The sequence below is a fragment of the Camelus bactrianus genome, chromosome 3 (assembly GCF_048773025.1).
Source record: "Camelus bactrianus isolate YW-2024 breed Bactrian camel chromosome 3, ASM4877302v1, whole genome shotgun sequence".
Lineage (NCBI taxonomy): Eukaryota > Metazoa > Chordata > Mammalia > Artiodactyla > Camelidae > Camelus > Camelus bactrianus.
The window spans coordinates 144,076,952-144,086,992 of NC_133541.1; positions in this window are offsets into that span (position 1 = coordinate 144,076,952).

Sequence of the window (10,041 nt, forward strand, 5' to 3'; positions counted from 1 at the left end):
TTATTTTTAACAAGACTACTCACCATGGAATGCTGCAAGATTTTTTCAATGAGTTTATATTCACACATGTTGAAGATTGTCACTATATTATGAGAAAATGTCAACCATGGCAGTATTTTGACTTGAAAACGAGATAAGATGAGAAGCATATTTTAAGTATAAAATAAATGATTGCATGCCTTTAAAGACAAGAAAGTAAAAGCACGATAAACTCTGACTTTGACACACTTAAAATATAAAAATTAACATAATGTGATTTACACACTTCTCTTTAACTCTTTCAGTACTTTCACAGCCCCTTTCCCATTACACCCGCATCCCCGCTCCTGACCCTTAGTGTACACACCCCTGATCACACGGGGGAGCGGGGACCCGGGCAGTGAGGACCAGGGGCACGGACACTCCAGCGGCCCGGATGGACGCGGACACTCACCCGCTCCCGGCGGGCGAGGAGAATAGTCGAAGCGTGCCCGCCAGCGCACCCGTCCCCTCCTGCCCAGCCGGCCGGGGCCCCAGCTCGGTCAGTTCCACACACACCCCGGCAGGAAGCGGGCGCAGGCAGTGGGAAACCGGCGTAACTTCAGACAGCGGGCGGGGAGCGTCCTCCTCCCGCGGACACGCAGGCAGCGCTGTCCCTGAGCTTCCATGGCGCCGCCCGCTCAGTCCTGAGGAAAACAAGCTCCGCCCCCAGGGAAGACGCTGGCTGCTTACGCGAACTGCGCATGCGCACCGCCACCTAAGACACGCTGGCTTCGCGCGCCCCCTGCAGGTCCTCGAGGGCGGTGCAGGATACTCAGAACTCACTGTAGAACACATGACCCCTCCCAGCCAGGATGCTAAATCACTGGAAATCTCAGTGCCCTGGCCTCTTTGTTGATGGCACTGGCGATGCTCTCATCCAGCCATGCCTGCTCTCTTGCCTGACACATGCCTCAGTCCTTGGAATCCCGCCTGAATCAGATTCTGTTCTGGAGGAAGGACAGGTGCAGAAGAATCTCAAAATTCCAAACTTAGAAGATGATCAGGAACCCAAACTCAACTCTGTCAACTCCCTGGGGTCCCCTGAGGAGTGTGGTTTTCTCAGACCATCTGCCCTGTGTCAGGAGCAGACCAAGCCTCAGGTAGCTTAGAGAGACTATCATGCAGCACATGCTTTAGACGGTTCTCAGTTCTGACCTGCATGACCTTGAGACCCTTTTGTAACTCCTAACACTGTTTTCTCATACCTATAGTGATGGTTATTGATGACTGAGTTAATCCTCTTACAATGCTGAGGTGCTGTTGTTCTTTGGATAACCGAATATTTTGAAGGGATCAACTGTTTATCACTTCCCCCTAATTAAGTATGTTTTTAAAACTAGAAATGTTTCAGGGGGCACTCAGGTCCTCCTCTTGCACCAGTTCCTGGTGTTGGCAGTTTCTGCTCTGAGCTCCAGATCTTGATCCAGCCGGTGGTCTATGGTGATGCCAGTGTGTACATGCTCTTCCTTGTGCACTGGTGAGGAAAGGAGGCAGCCCTTCCCCTAAATGAGGCTGCAACATGCTGACACTCAAAGCAGGCACAATGAAGAATCAGCTAGAGTTCCCGGTACCAGCTGTCCCAGGTAGAAACATCACCTTCACCACAGTGTTCCTGTGCTCCTATCAGGCCTTCACTACTCGCAGCAGGCCATGCATGAGCAGTGTGACAGGTGACTGCCTGTCCCAGCACAGCATGGTGGTGATGATCCCACCTTATCTGTTTGTCTTTGGAGTGTCCCCACACCTCTCTGAGCTTCACTTTGCTCTTCTCACAGGCAGGCTTGTACAGGCATGAACCTCACAGGATTATGGTAGGTAGTCATGGTAGCTGCTCACCCAGTGGCAGGCTCTGCCGAGAGGGCTGCTGGGAGTGCTGTGTGTCTTCACACTTGTCCTTCACTCTCCCCAATGAAAACACTCTTGGCCTTATCCTTCCCTGGCCTGTGGCCTTTCTGTGTTTGCAAAAGAACATGGAAGCAATCTGCAAAGAAGTTTTGAGGTTCTGTCCATCTGGTCCAGGAAATGCTGACTCTGCTAGATGTGCTGTTGTGTGGGGTCTCATGGGAGAGGCTTGGGCAGGACTTCCCTTGGCAATAAGCTGCCCCACCCAGGCCTTTCCATGATCCAGACTCCTGGGACCAGGGTGCAAATCCCCAGCTCCTCACTTGTCAACAATGTGACCTGGGCAACTTTCTCAAACCCAAGCTTTGTCCACCCAAGGTCAGCAGAGATGGGGGATAACAGGATGTCCTGCACAGAGTGTCTGTGCAGATTAAGTGAGGTAGAACAGACAGAACAGTGGTGGGGCCTGGCCCGTTGGTTGGCAGAAGGGAGCTCACCATGTGCAGCAATTTCCGCGGGTCACCCAGCAATCTGCCCAGAGGCTTAGCCACTCCATCACTATCATGTGTCTGAAGTCCACTTAACCACATGGGAGAGAAACAAACACATATTCTGAGTGTAGCTGCCACAGGAAAAAGTGCATCTGAGCGGGGAGTAATACCAGAGGCTGATCAGGATGGTGGAAGATGCCCCCTTGGGTTGAGCAGAGTGTAGCTGCCCTCTGGAGCCTGGGGTTAGTGAGGATGTGCTTGTAGAAATGCCCCTCTCCTTTACCCATCAATGCTGGGTCCTGCGGGTACTGAGTCCCACAATCGGTGTGCTGCTAGTGCCCTCAGCACAGAGAAAAACCCAGGGGTTCCCACAAGGCTTCGGCCACATCCTCTGCTTCCTGAACTCCCATTCTGGTGACCCCACCTGGGATGCAGAGATGAGGTGAGGCAGGGGCTTGTGCTGTCAACACCACTGCTCTACCCTGGGAATCTGACACACAGTAGGTTCTCGGTAAGTCATTGTTGAATGAACAGCAATACTGGGTCAAGTTTCTGTGGGTGTCTGTGCCCCCAGATCAGGGACCCCTCAGGGCCCACCTCACAAGTGACATGAAAATAATAATGCCACCAGGAGCAATAACAGTTCCTCAGAATAAGTGGGCTTTTCCAAGCACTCTCCACCTGTTGCAAAGGCCTCCCAGCAGGGAAGTGGGCTGTCAGGGGCAACACTGCACTCTCCACTGTAACAAGGAGAAAGCCAAGGGCCACAGAGAGGAGTGCCTTTCCTGTGTCACTGCTCACTTTCCCACCTTTTGGGAGACTGGGAGGCTTTTCTACTACATTCTGGCTCTGAAGCCCCAATATTGTTTGGACATGCCTCCCTCCCTGGAGCAGGGAACCACTAAGTGACCTGTCACTTGTCACCAAGCAGACAGGCTCATTTCAGCTCATTGTGCCACCTGCAGTTTGTGCTAGTAGCAGGATCCTCTGGGAGACATCACACTCTCCCAACCTGAAAACAGGTGAACAGCTCACAGGTTTCCTGGAGAGGATGGTCACATGGCCTTGATCTGGCCAATCAGCATTTTCCATCCTCCCTGGCCACTGTGATTGGCTCAGGGCTGGGCACCAGCCCAATCAGGCTCCACGGAGGTCAGGCCTAGTTGCTGGAATCCTGGGAGCAGAGAAGTTCTATTTCAGTTGGGAGTTGAGGGGTGGTGATGTCAGCCTCTGGCAGTTGGTGACTATCTTGCTCTCGTAAAGGCAGAGCCATGTGAAGATGACACCAGTGGCAGAGCCCAGAGGTGGGGAAGGATGACTTCTGCTGATGTCACTGAGCACCAGGTACAGCCCTGCCTGAAGCTATCTCCCTGTGGATGTCTCAGTTAGGTAAGTCATTCTCTCCTGCCCTGTTTGCTTCTTTAAGCCACTTTGGTTTTCTGTCACTGGTTTTAAGAAAAAGTTTCACTATTCCTTCAAGCTGGCTAAATGGAGACCCTGGAACTGCAACAGTGTGGTGACAGGCAACAATGTGGCTAATAGACTCCAGAGGCCTCTGTTCAAACAGGGGATTGTAAATGACAAGGGAGACTACACATGGCCTCAGTGAACAGATTTGCTAGTGGTAGCTCGCAGTTCCTGGATATTAGAGTGCATGCACTCAGCCAAGTCTCAGCCCTGCTCTCACACCTGCTAACCCATACATCTCCTCTCCCACCTGCCCGGCCTAGGGGCCTGGACACCCCCAGGCACCTGAAACAGCCCAGGGCTTTGTGTTGTAATTTACACAGGCTGCCCCCACTTCTGAGGGTGAGGGTGACTGGGTTCCAGTTTACAGAGAAACAGACTAGACGGTCTCACTGGTGAGCTGTGGGGGTGGGACCCCAATCTACCATCTGACCTATGACTTCAGAGTGGACAGCCTCCCCACCCTCAGCCAGGATGCTTGCTAAGCCTAGGGGCTCAGGAGTCCTGCTCCCTCCAGCACCCCTCCTGGAGGTGAGAGTGGGGGGCTCTGCCCTATACAACATTCACCCCTGCAGGGGCACACGTGTGACCTCACAGTCTGTCATCCCTTCCTTATGACCTGGACCTCCTTGGCAGGGCATGAGAGGTGCCTTGATGTGTGAGAACTGCAGTTCATGGCTGCACATGTGGGGAGGTGCACCATGACTGAGAGGACAGCACCCCAATTTAAGCCCCCTCCATGCTCAGATGATTACATCCTGGAATTGAGGGGTTCCCAGGGGTCAGGTGGCCAATTCTGGCCTTAAGGACAAATTCTTATCACCCAGGAGGCTAATTTTTAAATTAAATTACACATTTACAATTCAATAGTCAAGCCCCTTTCTCAGCAGCCTTGTAGCCTCTCAGCTTTTACCCCTCGCTGTGACCATGTTCTTAGCTTCAAATTGAGTGCCATTATGGACATGAACATGTCCCTGTCATGTGTCACCTTCAGAGTAAGGGGCCACCCAAAACTCCCCTCCCTTCCCCTTGTCGATACCTCCACACAGGGAGTAGGGCCCTTTCGATGCAGTTGTGCAAATGTGTGAGCTAAGGGTTTAGAATGACCAGGCTAGGAGGGGTCTGCCCCACATGGCAGGGCAGGTGGGCTGGCAGGGGGTGATGGTTCACTTGTAAAACTCAGCTGGTGTCAGGCAGCGACAACAGACTGGCAGCCAAGGGCTCAGCTGGTGCAGAGTAAGCGGATTAAATGTGTTCACCCAGACGCCTCGGGGATGGCAGCCCTGGAGTAAGACTACAAGTGAGGAAGGTGGAGGGTTCCCAGTGCCTGGACCTCCACCTTCTAAAAATCAGGACTGAGATGTGGCTTTGAAATCAAAACACTGGAGTTCAAAGCTTCCCCCACCACTCGGTCAATAATTCAAAGCAAATGAGCCTCAGTTTTCTCATGTGTAAAATCGGAACATTGAAGCCTCTCCCTCTGAGGGTGTGGAGGGAAGTAAATGCGGTGACAGCAGAGCACAGGAGCTGTCTGGGCTGAGCCTGAACACATGCAGGCCGTTGTTGCTGCCATGACCACCGTCTTCCAGGGCAGGGTCTGCACACTCTCCCTGTGAAGGTCCAGACAGTAAACATTCTAGGCTTTGAGGGACCTACAGTCCCTGTCACAACTACCACCCTCTGCTGTTGGAGGACAAAGGCAGCTCCTGCAGTAGGTAATCCAGGCTCGCACCCCCGCTTCCTGGGATAAGTATTCCTGAGATACAATTGTCACATAACTTTGTTGGCTTTAGGTGTGCAGCATAATGGCCTGTTACATGTGCATATTGTGAAATGATCACTGCATTAAGTTTACTTGACGTCTGTCATCACCCATAGTCACACACTATTTTCCTTGTGATCAGAAATTTTAAGAGGTACTCTCTTAACAACTGTCAAATGCACAGTGCAGTGTTATTAACTACAGTCACCTTGCAGTACATTATGTCCCCAGGACTTTTTTATCTTCTAACTGGAAGTTTGTACATTTTGATTATCTTCCCGTATTTCAATCACCCCCTGACTCACCTCTGGCAACCACCAACCTGATCTCTGTTTCTATGGGTTTTGGTTTATTTTATAGATTCCACATATAAATGAGATCATAGGTATTTGTCTTTCTCTGTCTTATTTATTTCACTTAGCATAATACCCTGAAGGTCCATCCAAGTTGTCACAAATGGCAGGATTTCATTTTTTTAATGTCTGAATAAGATTCCATTATATATACATATATATGCATCACGTTTTCTGTATCCATTCATCTGTTGATGGACACTTAGGTTGTTTACATATCTTGGTTATTGTAAATAATGGTACAGTGAACGTGAGGGTGCAGTTGTCTCATTGACATAGTGATTTCATTTCCTTTGGATATATTCCCAGCAGTGGACTTGCTGGATCATATGGAAGTTCTAATTTTAAATTTTGGGGGAGTCTTCTTACTCTTTTCCAGAGTGATGGCACCAATTTACATTCCCACCAACATTGCAGAAGTTTCCCTTTTCTTCACACCACCACTATCACTTGTTATCTCTTGTATTTTGATGACACCCACCCTGACAGGTGTGAGGGGATATCTCATTGTGGTTTTGATTTGCATTTCCCTGATGGTGAGTGATGTTGAGCACCTTTTCATGTACCTGTTAGACATCTGTGTGCCTTCTTTGGAAAAATGTCTATTCAGTTCCTCTGCCCACTTTTTAAATCAGATTGCTTGTTTTTTTGCTGTTGAATTGTAAGAGTTATTTATATGTTTTGGGTGTTAACCCCTTATCAGATACATAGTATGAAAGTACTTTCTCCCCTTCTGTCTGTTACCCTAACCTCTGCTTTCTGGATGACAGGGGTCCAGGCACTTGGGAATCTCTGCTTCTCACATGTTTCCAATGGTGGGTGGGTGAGGGCTGTGTTCTGATAAAACTGTGCACAACCGTGGGTCACTACCCCTTCTTTTAGAAGGTGGGCTCTGAAGAGTGCAGTGTGGGCAGGGATGTTTTCCTGAAGTCATCATTTGGATGGTCATGTGCCCTGGAACTCACATCTTCTAGCCCGGATGTGATGGGGGAATTTGCAAAGGGAGGACCTTGCAGCTAAGAGACTGACCAGGTGCTCTTGTGTCTTGTTGGAAGCACCTGGAAAAAAAGTTGTGTGGAACAGGGACTCCTCCAGGTCACAAGGCTCAGTTCAGGCTTCTGGGATGCAGAGACCTGCTCTGAGCCACTCACTGAGGAGGGAAGGGCCTCAGGCAGGAGGGAGGTGTTGCTGGATTTCACTTGCCCTGTTTGTCAAGTATCAGCTCTGTTGATGTGTGGCACATGGGCTTAGCTTTGGGCATGTAAGAGGAGAGGTTCCTGGGGAAGGGCTGGCTTTTTCCTCTGATTGAGGTCCTACTGTTTGCCAAGCACAGCAGTCCTCTGAGTCAGAGCTGGAAAGCCAAGCACAGAGAGGTCAGGGAGTTTCCAGGTCACACAACATTAGGGGCATCATTAGGGTCTGATGCAGACCTGACGCCCAGCCTACATTCTCTCTCCTTTCCCAGGACCATCATGATCCCACATGTCAGCATCACCCAGAGAGGCCCAGGTATGGGCACTGGGACCTTTCCTGCCTAACATGCCAGGAGCCTTATGAGGGAGGACAAGACACTTCCTAAGTCCATGATGCCCAGAGGCTGCTCTCAGCGAGAGGCCCAGCACACACTCTTGGATGAATCCTATCTCTGTACTGAGTCACTGTGTCCTCCTTGCCTCAGTTCTTCTGCCCACATGGGGCTGGAAACAGCAGCCACTTCACAAGGGTCTAAGGAACCTCCAGGATCCTGGAAGCAGCGCCCTCACACAGGGAGCATGGTGGGGTCAGCCTCCATTGTCTCCTTAATTTTTCCTCACCTCTTTGCTGGATGAGGAGCCCTAGCGGGGCCCTGGCTTGTCCCAATTCTCACCCCAGATCAGGGTCCAGCAGGGGGTGGTGTCCAGGCTGGACTCTGTCCTCTGCCCCTTCTGGGCAACCTCATTCCCCACACCTTGGCTGCCTGGACACTGTCTTCCAGGGGCCACTCTGTGCCTCCCACACCTACCTAGCATCCACCCACCATGGGTTAGTCCATCGCCCTCTGGCCCTTGGACACACACCTCCGTGTTGAGTGGAAATGAGGTGACGGACATGCTGGGCCTCCTAGACAGTCTGGGGGAGCCCGATATCCCCATCCTGCCCATCGCCCCAAGAGCTCAAGTTGGGGAGAGGGTGTGCCTCCATTCATACTCTGATTTGCTCAGATTCTCAGCACTTATTTCTGGGTGGATATGGGGGCAGAGGGATGATGTAAAAGCAGGAGACCTGGACAGCAGAGCATGAGAAGGGGGCTAGCACAGGCTGGTCTCATAACCCCCTTAGACTTGGCTTTCTCATCTTTAAAGTGGGACAGACTATTGTGAGGTGAGCAGGATCCTGACCCATAGCCAGGCACTGTCCTACAAGCATAAGAGATCACTGACTCCTCATGAAAACCTGTGGGGCAGGGACAGGCGTTATCACCCATTTCTGCAGAAGTAACTGAGGCACAGAGAGAACAGGGGAGGTGACCACCCCAGATTACAGAGCCCAGGCCATCTGATTCCAGTGTCCAGGCTCATGGTCAGTGCCCACTCTGGGTTTCCTTCCTCCCTTCACCCTCCACTGGGACCCATGGCTGCAGCCTCATCTCAGTGTGATTGTTCATGGGAAACAGGATGGGGGCTCTGAGGGCCTGTTTCTCTGAGCACTGCTTTCCCAGAAGGCTCAAGGGGTTGACTGTATTCACTACTGGACACCCAGGCCTGGGCCCAGGCCAGCCACACTGCAAGGCCTGAATCAATGATTGTTGAGTGAATACCTGAACCTCTGCATATACCTGCATGTTGCTCCCATTTCCTCATCTCCACAGCTGGCTACCCGACCAACACCTCGTGTCATCTGGCCTCTGCCAGGGACAGTCAAGGGGACTAGAGCTGCTCATCTGGGGACAGGGAGCCTCAGGGGCCCTGTGTCTGTCCCAAGCATCTCCTGGGCCAATTCACAGGGAAGCCCAGCCAGCTTCCAGGAACAGCAATCAGGTCCCAATCCCAGGGGTGTAGAGTAGGTCTTGAGGGGTGTTTCCTGAGACTGATTTTGTGTATGAAGGGGTCCTGGGGGTCAGGCTGCTTTCAACCTCCATTCCAGGCCCACACCACTGCTGGCAGCATTGAGCTAGTCATAAAGGACACAGGCCGTGGGGCCAAGGCTATAGCAGGGCTCTGCTCCCTCTCTGTGGCTCAGTGTCCTCATCTGTAACAGAGAACTAGTAACAGGGCCAAGGGAGGGCTCACTGAGACCCTCCTCTGTAGCTTTGGTTGGACACTGCCCTCTCTCTGCTCAGTGCCCTTCTCTGTAATAGAGAACTAGTAACATTTTTCTTAGCCCCTTTTGGCCCCATTTTTCTGAGTCTCTTTCCACATTGAGCCCAGGGCTTTCACAGAGATCACAGACTTGGGAGGTAATCAGAGTGTGGTCTCAGCCCTAGTGGTCCCAACTGAGGCCAGAGGAACTTCAGGAGGGGTGGGAATCCAGAAGTGCTTCATGGAGGAGGTGAGATCTGAGCTGTGTCCCCAAGGATGAGCTGTCATCCAGCTGAGACCTGGCACTGAGCAGGACCCATGTACATGGTGAATGAGGGTGTGAATGAATGAATGGGCACCCCTCTAACAGAGAGTGAGGGGGGAAGTCCCCCAGGCCAAAGCAGGAAACACAGGGCACCCTGGGGGAGCAGAGGGCGGGGCTGCAGTGTGATGCCTGCCTCACCCTTTATGGGTGTCTTGCCCCCACTTTAGCCTGTGTTCTGGTGGATTGGGAGCCCTTGCCTCTCCTCTGCTACAGTATCCTGCTCTTCATTCCTAGCAACACCCGCCTGTGTCACCTCAGTGTCCCCAAGTGGACCTGGACCTGTCTTGTGGGAGATTGTGAAGAGGGAATTGGTGTGCAGCCCAAGACTGAAGTGGGAGGGAGAGGATAATAGGGACCTCCAGAGGGGATCATGGGCTGGGGGAAGTCGGAGGGGTGGGGAAGGCAGAGACTCAGGACTGAAGGATCCTGCTAGTGGTGGCTCCTTCACAAGGGGCTTCACAGGGAGGAAGCATTCATGGGGTAAAGGCAGAGCTCAGTTTGG